The following is a 12,645-nucleotide window of genomic DNA, read 5'->3' on the forward strand; positions in this document are numbered from 1 at the left end:
TTTACAGCCAAGTGATATTCCATTCTGTGTGTGTGTGTGTGTGTGTGTGTGTATATCACGTCTTCTTAAGATAATTGTCTTGATGGGCACTTGGGTTGTTTCCATGTCTTGGCTATTGTAAATAGTGCTGCTATGAGCATTGAGGTGAATGTGTCTCTTAGAATTAGAGTTTTTGTTTTTTCTGGATATATACCCAGGAGTGGGATTGCTGAATCATATGGTAGTTCTGTTTTTAGTTTTTAAAGAAACCTCTGTATTATTTTCCATAGTGGCTGCACCAGTTTACATTTCCACCAACAGTGAATGAGTGTTCCTTTTTCTCCATTCCCTCTCCAGCATTTGTTTTTTGTAGACTTCTTTTTTTTTTTTTTTTTCAGTACACGGACCTCTCACTGTTGTGGCCTCTCCCGTTGCGGTGCACAGGCTCCGGACGCGCAGGCTCAGCGGCCATGGCTCACGGGCCCAGCCGCTCCGCGGCATGTGGGATCTTCCTGGACCAGGGCACGAACCGTGTCCCCTGCATCGGCAGGCGGACTCTCAACCACTGCGCCACCAGGGAAGCCCTTTTGTAGACTTCTTGATGATAGCCGTACTGGCCAGTGTGAGATGATACCTCATTGTGGTTTTGATTTGCATTTCTCTAATAATTAGCATCTTTTCATGTGCCTGTTGGCCATCTGTTTGTCTTCTTTGGAGAAATGTCTGTTTAGTTCTTCTGCCCATTTTTTGATTGGATTCTTTGCTTTTTCAATATAGAGTTGTATGAGCTGTTTGTATATTTTGGATATTAACCTCTTGTCAGTCACATCATTTGCAAATATTTCCTCCCATTCTGTAGCTTGTCTTTTCATTTTGTTTATGGTTTCCTTTGCTGTGCAAAAGCTCTTAAGTTTCATTAGGTCCCATTTTTGTTTCTATTTCTTTTGCCTTGGGAGACTGATCTAAGAAAATATCGCTATGAATTGTGTCAGAGAATATTTTGCCTATGGTCTCTTCTAGGAGTTGTATGATGTTACGTCTTATACTTAGGTCTTTAAACCATTTTGAGTTTATTTTTGTGTATGGTGTGAGGGAGTGTTCTAACTTCATTGATTTACATGTGGCTATCCACTTTGTTCACTACTATATAAATGAAAGCTACTGTTCAGAAGGGTCAGCACTGCTGAAGCAACACTTAAAATTACCTTAAGCCCATGGGTGCTAGAGAAAGTGTGATTCTGGTACAGAAACTAGATTTTAAGGATAAGATATGAACTGTACTATAGGGAGTGTTGACTGTGAGGGTGTATTTATTTCTTCAACAAATGTTCCCTAAGCACCTTCTTTGTGTCTGGCACAGTGTAAGGCACTGGGGATACAATGGTGAATAAGTCAGTGTGGTGCCTGCCTGCACTGAGGTTGTAGACTAGCGCGGGAGAGGGACATCATCCAAATAACCACCAAACTTAATATAGTAGAATGTATACTGTATGAGAGCAGAAACTTTGCTTTGTTACTGCTGTGTCCACAGTGCCTAGAATGCTTAATAAGTCCTTAATAAATATTTTTTGGACTTGTGATCATCCCTGGGAAGGAAAAGTCGAGAAAAGTCTGAGTAAACCTCAGGAGATCTAGTGTAGACTTGGGGCTTAAGGGCTTCTCTGAACAAATGATGTTTGAGCCAAGATCTTAAGGATAAATAAGCTCTTTCCTCCCTCAATCCCTGGGTAGGAAAGGAGTGTTTCAAGCCCAGGGGTTGAGGGAGGAAAAAACTTGGCATGTTCTGGCAAATGAAAGGAGGTAAGAATATTGAAATAGTCTAGAAAGGGAGGCGGCAGGAATATGGAGGGAGCCAGGAGTGGAGTGGGAGGCAGGGACTGTTTCTCACAGAGACGAAATTTTAAAAAGATTGTGGAGCCAGTGAAGGGCTCTGAGCAGAGGAAGGTCAAGTTGAGATTTGTGTCTTAAAGCAATAACTCAGCAGTCTGTGAATTCAGAGAAACCCATTAGGTGGCAGTTGCTGAAATTTGGACAAGAGAGGACAGTAGTTTGGACTAGAGCCATTATGGGAGAAATGGAGAGAAGTGGATGAAATCAAGAACTATTCTGAAGGTATGTCAACAGGACTTTGGGATGGATTGGATGTGAGGAAAGAGAGAGATGAAATAGTCAAGCTTGACTCCTGAATTCCTGTTTGTAGCTGAATAGATTGGGGTACACCCCCTGAAAGAGGGAACTCAGTGAGGTGTTTACTAAGGGTAAAAATTACCTTCTGAAAGCATGAGCCCTTGGATGCCCATAACTGAAGCATTCTGCCTAATTCTCACAAGCTACTTGTTCGCTCATTGTCTATGTTTAACATCTCCCCCAAATTTAACTTAAACTCATATAACTTACTTACATTTTGTGAGTTTCAATCTCCACTTATTTCTATTGTCTTTTCTAGCAGAGATAAATAGTCTCAGTAATAAAACACACATTAATACTCTATTAAAAGTCTTTTGAGTTCTTTAAAACACCTAGCACAGAGTCTAATACCTTATAGGCATCCAAAAATAAAGAGTAGCTATGTAACATGTTCATATCTTATATGTAGGTATGTCCTACTTTAGTCAAACAAAATATGTAAAAATCTGGATTGAAAATATATATTAGGTAATGCTTCTTCACTATATAAAGTGTTGTTTCACTTTATAAATGATTCTCAATAGTAAGTTCTCCTGGTATATTTAAAATATGATTCAATTTACAACAATCATAATTATATATATAATCTCGGGTAACCCTTACATAAAGTGAGGTACATTTAGATTACATAGGACGTTGTTTGTTATCTCTACTTCTCAGTGGACTGTTACCTCGTCCTGCCTTATAAACAGCACTTGAAAAGGGCAGGAAATTTAACCACTCAAAACCTTGAAACTGGACAGGAGGATTATATCATTTGGGATGCCAATTTGGTTTTTATTGCAAAGGACAAAATAATAGTGACTTAGACAAGATAGAAGTTTCTTTCTGTGGTAGGCAGAATAATGGCCTCCTCAAAATATCTATGTCCTAATCTCTAGAAACTGTGAATCTTACCTTACATGAAAACAGGGACTTTGTAGATGTGATTAAGGTTACAGACCTTGAGACTGGCATATTTTCCTGTATTATCTGGATGAGCTCTTAAAAGCAGAGAACTGTTCCTGGCTATGGTCAGAGAGGGATGTGATGATGAAGGAGGGTCAGAGAGGTTGACATGAAAAGGACTCAATCTGCCATTTCTGGCTTTAAAGATGGAGGAAGGGAAGGAACCACAAGCCAAGGAATGTGGTGGCCCCCAGAAACTGGAAAAGGCAAGAAAACAAATTCTCCCCACAAACATTCAGGAAGGAAGCTAGCCTTGCCGACACATCTGTATTAGTTTGCCCTGTGAGACCTTGTCCCACTTCTGACCTATAGAATTGTAAAATAATAAATGTGTGTTATCTTAAGCCACTTAATTTGTGTTAATATTTTATAGCAGCAGTAGAAAACTAATAAAGATTTTGGTACCTGAAAGTTGGGTGCTGCTGTAACCAATACTTAAAAATGTTGAAATAGGTTTGGAATTGAGCAGTGGGCAGAGGCTGGAAAAATTTTAAGGAAGCTAAATTGCCTTAGACTGATGGTGGAAATATAGATGTTAAAGTCTCTGCTGATGAAGGCTCAGAAGAATCATCGTAGAGAATATCTAAATGGCTGTAAACAGACTATTAATAGAAGTCTGGCCCTTGAGGACACTTCTGATGAAGAAGCAGAAGGAGATGAGGAACATGTTATTAGAAACTGGAGGAAGGTGGATCCTTGTTATATAATGGAAAGGTTAGCAGAATTGTGACTTGCATTTATGTGGAAAGCAGAGCCTGTAAATGATGAACTTGGATATTTAGCTGAGGAGATTTCCATGCAAAATGTTGAAGATGCAGCCTGGTTTCTGCTTGTTGCTTAGAGTAAAATGTAAGAGGACAGAGATCATGGTTAAACAAAAAAGACCCAAGACTTGATGTTTTAGGAAACTCTCAGCCTATCCAGATTGCAAAAGATTCTAAAATTGAGAGATTTATTGTTAGGAAAGCATACGCTCTAAAGAAAAAGCTGAGGGTGTGGCTGTACCACGTTTTGCTAATACCTCAGAAAGATCAAACATAAGAGTATCCAGTCACACAAAAGGCTTTTTCAAGGGTGTGGCTCACAGATCCCCTCAATCAAAGCCCCAGATACAGTTGACCTTTAACAACACAGGTTTGAACTGTGCAGGTCTACTTAAACACAGATTTTTATCAATAGTAAATACTATGATACAAGATCCAAAACCCACAGTTGGTGTGAATGCAGAACTGTGGATACAAAGGAACCAAGGATACAGAAGGCCAGCTATAAGTTATATGCATATTTTTGACTCTGGTGGGTGCCCCTAACCACCATGTTGTTCAAGGGTCAACTGTACCTACTTCTGAGAATCTTAAAGTCAAATAGGGCAAGTAATTGATAGATTAAAAGAAAAACCCACGGGCTTCCCTGGTGGCGCAGTGGTTGAGAGTCCGCCTGCCGATGCAGGGGACACGGGTTCGTGCCCCGGTCCGGGAAGATCCCACATGCCGCGGAGCGGCTGGTCCCGTGAGCCATGGCCGCTGAGCCTGCGTGTCCGGAGCCTGTGCTCCGCAATGGGAGAGGCCACAACAGTGAGAGGCCCAGGTACCGCAAAAAAAAAAAAAAAGGTCAACTGTATCTGAAAAGAATGTCTTATTAAAATACCAATTGGGGGTACACTGACTAGCACAGTAGTAATTTTATTAAATGTGTATGAAATGCTAAACTGGTTATTGTTTGAAAAATTTAAATGCTCATAGAGATTCCTGAGGAGCTCACTTTATGTCTAGAGAGGATCTGGAGGTAGGACAGGTTTTTCATGATCTGTGTGCTAAAAGCTCCTAGTACTTTTGAGGAAAACTAACAGGCCCATAATTCTTTTCTGGGAAAAGCAAGATTAGACGGCTCTTTATTCTTGGTTTCTATTCTGTAGCCTTGTAACCCCACTACCCTGACCACAGCTGATGGGACCACGGATTGATGGACTGCCAAGTTGACGACTGGCCCAGAGACAGCTACAGGTCAGTTGAGGTTGGAAAGCCGATCCAATCTACTTTGGGGGAGAGTGAATTCCATTCGCTCCGAGAGATGCTGGCAGTAAGGTGGCACAGAAGCCAAGAGACATGGAGAAAGGAAGTAAATAGAAAGCGTGAAACAATAGTAGTTACACGTAAAAAGAAGCCACAAGCTATAAAATAAGAGAGGGGAGAAACTTAAAGATGACAAAATACTGAAGATTAGTTACACCTCTTGTGGTGGTGCTCAGTTCACAACACCTTTCATCTGATAATGCCCTTCCTTCATCCTCTTGAGCCTCCTCTGTGGCAACCATGTTTGTGCTACATTGCCCCACCTTTCAGGCTTCAGTTGATTGGATCAAGAGTGGCAGTGTTATCCTTCCTGAGCCAATCAGGTGCTCCCTCTTGGGGCTTTGGAACTGGGACTAAAAGATAGTCTGTCTCTCTGTGTGGCTGGAGCAACAGGATGTGGAGCTATGGGGTGAGAAGATGACAAAGCTGGTGTGTGGAGAGAAAAGAAAGAAACAGATGTGCAGTGAGAAGCAGACTTGCAGAAGCCACGTGGAGAGAAGGAGGGAGACAGTGTGAGAGTCTTGGCTTCTGCTAGCTTTCCATTTCCTGGCTCTGATCCCCCCAAAACATCCCTTAGAGCCTCAAGGTGCCTGTACTTTTATAATATCCACTACCATTTAAAAAATTAACATGGCTCAAGGTAGTGTTCAGATTTTGCAAAGAGGAATCTCAACGAAAACATAGAGCTAGTGTGGTAACCTGCACAAAATTTGTGTTCTCCTTGAAACTTAGTAGGGCAGCGGTCAAGATGGCTTCTTGCCTCTCTTACAAGAAGTTCCTAGCTGGGTATGTCTCATTTTCTTGAAACCCAGAAGGGACTAACAGCCATAGCTGGAGAATCTGATGTAATGGAACTAATGGAGTTAGACCTTCAAATATCAAATACTAATTTCTATATGAGGATACTTCTGCTCTTTTCTCATTGCCCTTTGTATGTCTGTGTTCTTGGAGGACAGAGGCTGTCTCAATGCAGTAGGAATGGGGGGCCCCATGCCCATATTCTCAGGTACAGTGTCCCCCTTTCCCTATTTGAAGTCTCACTGTGGTCCTGCCCCTGTGTGCTGACAGGGCTTGGCCTTCTTGGTGAACAGACACTTTAGTACTAAATGTGTGTTCAATGATTGTGACTCTATTGAGGGCGAAGGTTGTGTTGCTTTCATTCGCGTACCTTGAACTACCTGGCCCAATACCTAATAGGCCCTCCATCAAAACTTACTGAGTGAAAGACAGAATAAATTATTTTTCTCAGTGGCAGTTTGAAGATACCAAAAACAGGATCCAAAACCTGAAACCAAACCACATACTAAATTATATAATCTGAGCGTGCAAATGGATAGATGCCCAGTATAATTCATTAGGGTGTTAATTATGATGGTGGTATCTATGCTATGCAAGTTCTTAACCCTCAAGTTGTGAATGCCCTAGTGTGGGATACAGATTAGAATATTGGGTCTATGTGTCATTTCCAGGGATCTTGCTTTTTTCTACTTCAGATTGTGCTTTAATGTTGAGAGAAAAATGATAATCCCACTTGCCATTGGGTCGTGCATCACTCCTGCTGGATTCTCCTGGAGAGATGACTTCACAGTTTCTTGGAGGCTTCCACTTATTTCACCCATCAGAGGAATGTTTATAGTTTTCATGTAAATTTTAATGGGCAGAAACATCTGTTCCCCATCCAACCGTGATGTCTTGTGTATACATGAGAATCCCTGGCTGAGCACAAACCATGTTTTCTGCACATTGGATGCTCAGGAAAATAATGTAGACCAAGGACAAAGAAGAGAGGTGTCAAGAGGGAGTGAGGAGGAGAAAGGGGAAGTGGTGAATGGGTGAGTGTGCAGGAAAACTCTCCCTGCGTCAGCTGGTGGTGCTATGTGCGGCCTGTCCCTCCTTGGTGGTCAGGCTGGCCCTGGTGGATCCGAGGCCTACCCCCTTCCTCTGGAGCAGAGCCCGTGGGTCTGGTGAGCCACTTAGCTCCATTTAATGGAGCTGCTCCCTCATGACAATTGTGGGCACCTCTTCCTCCTTGTATGAAAGGGCAAATATGCACTGGCATGTCACTGTCCCGCAACCACTTGGCCTTCAAGGCTGGCAGAGCTGGCTTCTCCTTGTTTGCTCCTGTACCTCTAGAGGTTCTTCCCCGCCTCCCATCACCTGAGCTCCCACTGGAACTTTGAGTTCGTGGGTAGGACTAAACAGAGCATTGGGACTGTCCTCCCATAGCTTGGAATTTGCAGAGGACTCCTGGCCACATTTTGGGCCCTACTTCTCATTCCCCCTGACATGTTCTCCAGCCACCTGAAATGACTTGTAATCACCCAAATGCCCATACTTCTCAGCCTTTTCTATTTTTTTTAACCTTGGAATGCTTCCTCTTTCCCAGCCCCTGTCCACATGGTGGTGCAAGAACATGCACGGAACGCATGCACACGCCACCCTGCCAATTGCTCTCTGTACTTCAAAACTCAAACTGAAGTTTTCTCTGCGAGATTCTCTCTGACCCACTCGAGCATAGTTCATCACCCCCTCTTGCTGTCCCACTCTTCTGCACACATACTCTGTGACGCTGTCTGTCATGTCACTTTGCAGTGATGATTTTGGATATGAGGGCTCTGTCCCTGAAGTCAAGTTGATTGGCTACAAATTACAACTCCATCACTCGGCGGCGTGATCCTGGGCAGGTTACTTAATATCTCCATGCCTCCGTTTCCTAATTTGTAGAATGGGGATGCTGTTAATAATAACCATAAACGTTTGTTGAGAAAATTAAATGAGATGATACAGGTAAATCACTTAGCAAAATACCCGGCTCAATAAAGGGCAGCTGTTACTATCAACTCCTCAGTTTTTCTACCCAACCATCTTGTACGGAGACTGTTATGCACCCTGTATTCCTAGAGACGGGTGTATAATAACTCTTTCACATTTGTTTGTTGAGTGACATTGTTGAACTGATGGATCCCAGTGGCCTACTCAATCAGGTTCATGTTCTCTGGAATCAGCAGTTGGGGTTCAAATCTTAACTTTACCAGTTTATAGCAATGGGACCTTGGACAAGTTAATTAAACTTTCCATGTTTTAGTTTAATCAACTGTAAAATTTTAATTATGATAGTACCTAGCTCACAGGGTAGAGGTAATCTACAGAGCGCCTAGAATATGGAAAGATCTCAATAAAAGTTAGTTAATGTTATTCTCACTAATGTTATGAGCATTATTACATGTAATACTCATCTTAAATATCACTACTATAAAGTCTTCCTCAATCACTCTCTCTGGAAGGGATCTCATTCTTTAGCCAGTCATCCAATATAATTATTAAATGCCAGCTATAATCCTGGCACCGTGCTAGACACCTGCTGTGCAGTGGTAAATAAATCATATATGATCTCCACCTTCATATAAGTTGAGGTTTGAGAGAGCGCTAAATCTCAATGTGTTTTCAGAGTTCTCAACCCGGTGAGATATAGATTAATGAGACACAGATAGAGATCAAAATGTGAGCTTACTTACAACCATGTAGGAAAGGTGTTAACTGCCCATGTCCTCAACCCAACTACTGTTCGTTCTTTTGGCCTTTCTAGATTTATCACTGAAGAATTCTTGGGTCATTACAATTGGCTAAATCAAGGCTTTAGCCTTAGGCTGGTTTTGACTCCTTGTGTTAAATAGTGTCATTGATTTTTCTGTTGCTGAAGGAAGGAACCTCAGGGAAAACATCATGTTGGTTTGGAAACCAAATATACACTTGGCCAAAGCTTTTAATGCAGCTCTTAGATGATCTTCTCATGGATTTGGTAATTTCTGGGGAAAGGAACACCAGATGAGCATATGCTCCTGGGCTTATATAACTCTGTGTCTCTGGGGCTTAGGATATTACTTAGTAATAACAAGTGCTCAATAAATATTTGTTTAACTCACATTGTTGAACAAGAGTTTAGTTGAACATAAAATTCCAGTTTGATGATTATTTTCTCTAAACACTTTGATCTTATTATGTGACTGTCTACTTGCTTCTTGGCTATTTTTGAGAAGCCTGGTGTCCATCTACTTAATTGTCATTCCCCTATTCCCTGGGGTAATCTCTATTTTGAAGTTGGTATGTATTTTTCTCATCCATGTTCTTATGCTTTTACTAGATATATTTAACTATAAGCTATTAGTGTGGGGTTTTAGAAAATTATATCAATTATTACTCTTGTAGATGTCCTGCAATTTGCTTTTTAAAGTCACCATTATGGTCTCAATATTTATCCAGGTTGATACAAGTAGGTCTAGTTCATTCATTTTCACTGCTGTGTATTTCACTGCAAAAATATAGCACCGTGCATTTATTCATTGATGATCATTAGGTGGTTTCTGATTGTTGCTATTACAAACAGTGCTTCAATGAGCATCCTTGTGTCTGTCTCCTGTGTGATATAGAAGATGCCCACTGAGAACCAGAATCGCTGGGTCACCAAGGATGTGCATATCTTAGATGTTGATGGTTGATCGCCAAGGTGGCCTCCCAATTCACACTCCCACCAGCAGGGCACAAGTACTCTCCTTCACATTTTCATCAACCTTGCTGTTGTCAGACTTCTGAATGGGTGTGTACTTGACCCCTACTTTATACATTGTCTCCAGTGTTATCATTCTCTTTTTACAGATGAGAAAACTGAGGCTAAAGAGTGGCAAGCTCAGAGAAAGAATGAGTGAATGAATGAATGAATATGGTGATACTTTATTTATTTGTTATTTATTATTTCTTTAACCAGAATATAAGTTCCATGAACGTAAGTACCTCACCCCTAGCCCTGAGAACAGGTTCTGGTAACAGGTAAATGCTCAGTAGTTATTGTAATGAATGGAGGAACCTGGGCAGTGAATGCCCATTTACTTCAGGAACCTCCCCTCGGCCTTCCGAGATACATTCTGCACTTACCCTGCAGGAGTTTTGAAGGAGCAAGAAAGGCCTGCAGCAGCCTGGGCTAATGGAGCGGAGGAAGAGTGACAGCTAAAAATTTTTTCAGCGGAAAATTAAATCTGCCCAGCAGGGGTCTGATGAGAAGCTGGGGCCAGCCTGAAGGAGGATGCAGCTGGAGGGAGTGTCCATCTGGATCCCATAGGCCTCTGGACGTTGAGAGGTTATTCTTAGCCATCTTTTCTTCAGTCCTTATTTTCTCTTGATCAGGGCTCTCTTGATTTTGCAACTGGAATCTTTTTTTCCCCTTCTGTAAAGCAATGATTTTCCATATAGTAATTCTTTCCTTCTTTAGACTTCCCAGAGGGGGTAGGAGGTTCTTTTCGTGCTCAGACACTTTGCACATTGCCTCCCACCCAGCTCCTCCCAGCGCTTTTGCGGCTGGTGTAGACCTATTCTGTGTGCTGGATTTGACCCCAGATCCTTGCCTGGTTACAAAGGACTTAACCATGCCACTCTCCTTACTAATTATTTTTTCCTAGTAACATCAATAGGAGTACATTTCCCGCCCTGCCTCCCTCTGCCTCATGTGTCCTGATTTCTGCTGGATTCATTTAACGTGAGCCTTAAGGGGCAGCCAAACCGATGGCAGGTGGCCAAGCTCCAAGCCTTGGCTCCTGCGTCATCATTATACTCACTCGACACGGTGCTCTGTGGTTAACAAAGCGCTGCGTGCTCAGCCGCTCTTCAGTCCTCACAGCAGCCGAAGCCAAGACCTCTGGGGTTTGGTGACATCCCCAGGATCACCAAAGAGGAAAGGCCGAGGTTTGAACTTGCTTTTCTAATGCTGAATCCCCTATTTTTTCTTTCAGTCCTTGCAGGGGTCACAAAGGCAAGTGCCTTTGGGGACCAGGTAGATAATCTAAATGAGAGAAGCTGGCTGGAGTAGAAGACATCAGGGAGTAGTGAGGACTATGGGGGAATTAGAGAACATGCTTTGCCTAAAGGCATCAAAATGCAAAGCATTTAAAAAGCAATAAAAACCAAACCCATTTATTTTACCACCTCTTCAGTGTCCAGTCTATAACTTCTCTTTGTTGGTGGTGAAGATGGATGGTGTCACTTTATCGCTGAGTAGCGCTGACCTGGTGGCATGAGTAAACATGACCTTGGTTGCAGTAAGTCTCCGGTATAGATGAGGAAGTATATGTTAAAGATTGAGTGATTTTATGGCTTTTAGGATAGTATTACAGACCCAAGGATGTACGTATCCTGGGCCTACCCATCATCTTGTCTTCCTTAGAATTTTCAAGGGATGAGGTTCAAAGTAATGTGACATTTTTGGTTGTGCAAATCCCTTATGCCTCAGTCCCAGCCCTGGTCAAAAGTTCTTCCCCTCCTTCCCCACCTCTGCCTCTCTGTCTCATCCCCTTTTTGAAGTCATGGGGTAGTTGCACAGGTCTCTATGCTGAGACAAAGAGTGACAGTGACAAAGACAAGAGAGATAGTCAGGCCCCCAAAAGAACCCCAAGTTTACCTTCTCACCCAGGCATAGGACCCAGAGAAAAGACAGAGAACAGCGTGGTTCATGCCTTTAAGGAGAGAGAGACCTTCGCCATTAATATGGGGCGCAATGAAGGTCATGGGCTTTGGCCAATCAAATAAAAACTCCTTCTCCTTTGAGGGGGGTTAGGAAGGAGCTGGGCTGAGGTGGGGCTAGCATGAGAATAGGGCTGAAGTGTATCCCTTACTCTAAACAATAGTGGTTAATGCTGTGGACCCAGAGTGTGCAGCTCCACTACCTATTGGCTCTGTGACCTTGAACAAGTCATTTGACCTCATTCCTCAGCATCTTCATCCATGAAACGTGGGTAGATGCAGTGGTGATGAGGACGAACTGAGGTAAGGTATGTGCATTGGTCAGTAAACATTAGTTCTTTTTGTTTGGAGTTCTGTCTCCTAGCCCCACTCTTTTCTCTGTTAGATAAAAATCTGAGGAAGCCTTCAAATGCCTGCAGAAGGAATACAGATGGAATAATTCATAGAATAAGAAACTACAATATTCTGCCAATTTTTCTTCTTCGGAACTTGCTATTGGCCCAAATTCCCTGATTCCACCTTTTTTTCTCCATCCCTGTAACCTCAGATGGTCTCAGTGAGCTGGAATCTTGGACGAGGTAGCTGGGACTCTGCCGGATAACGCTTGGCTGTCAAATGTGCTTTGCGAGGTATAACAGTGACTTTTGTCTAATATTCACTCCAACTTAACTGCCATTCAGTTGAAACTTTTCCTAAGTAGTTGTTTTCTCATCTGGCTTCTTGTGGGACAGAAAATTTAAGAAGGCAGATTCTATTATTCAAACACAACATTGCTGTACTTACCGAATCAATAGTGGACTGAAAGTCCCCCTCCCTCATCTTTAGAGTTGGTTTTCTTTTGCATGCCTCACATATACCAATGAAAAATAGTTCAGAGTGGATATTGCCTAGACATAGAATTAGGTTCTTATTAATGGGAAGAATTAAGTTCTTATCAATGGGCAAAAGTAGA

The sequence above is a fragment of the Delphinapterus leucas genome, chromosome 17 (genome assembly GCF_059928025.1).
Source record: "Delphinapterus leucas isolate spDelLeu-1000000601 "Yukka" chromosome 17, BTC_Dleu_Yukka2, whole genome shotgun sequence".
In the NCBI taxonomy this organism is placed as follows: Eukaryota; Metazoa; Chordata; class Mammalia; order Artiodactyla; family Monodontidae; genus Delphinapterus; species Delphinapterus leucas.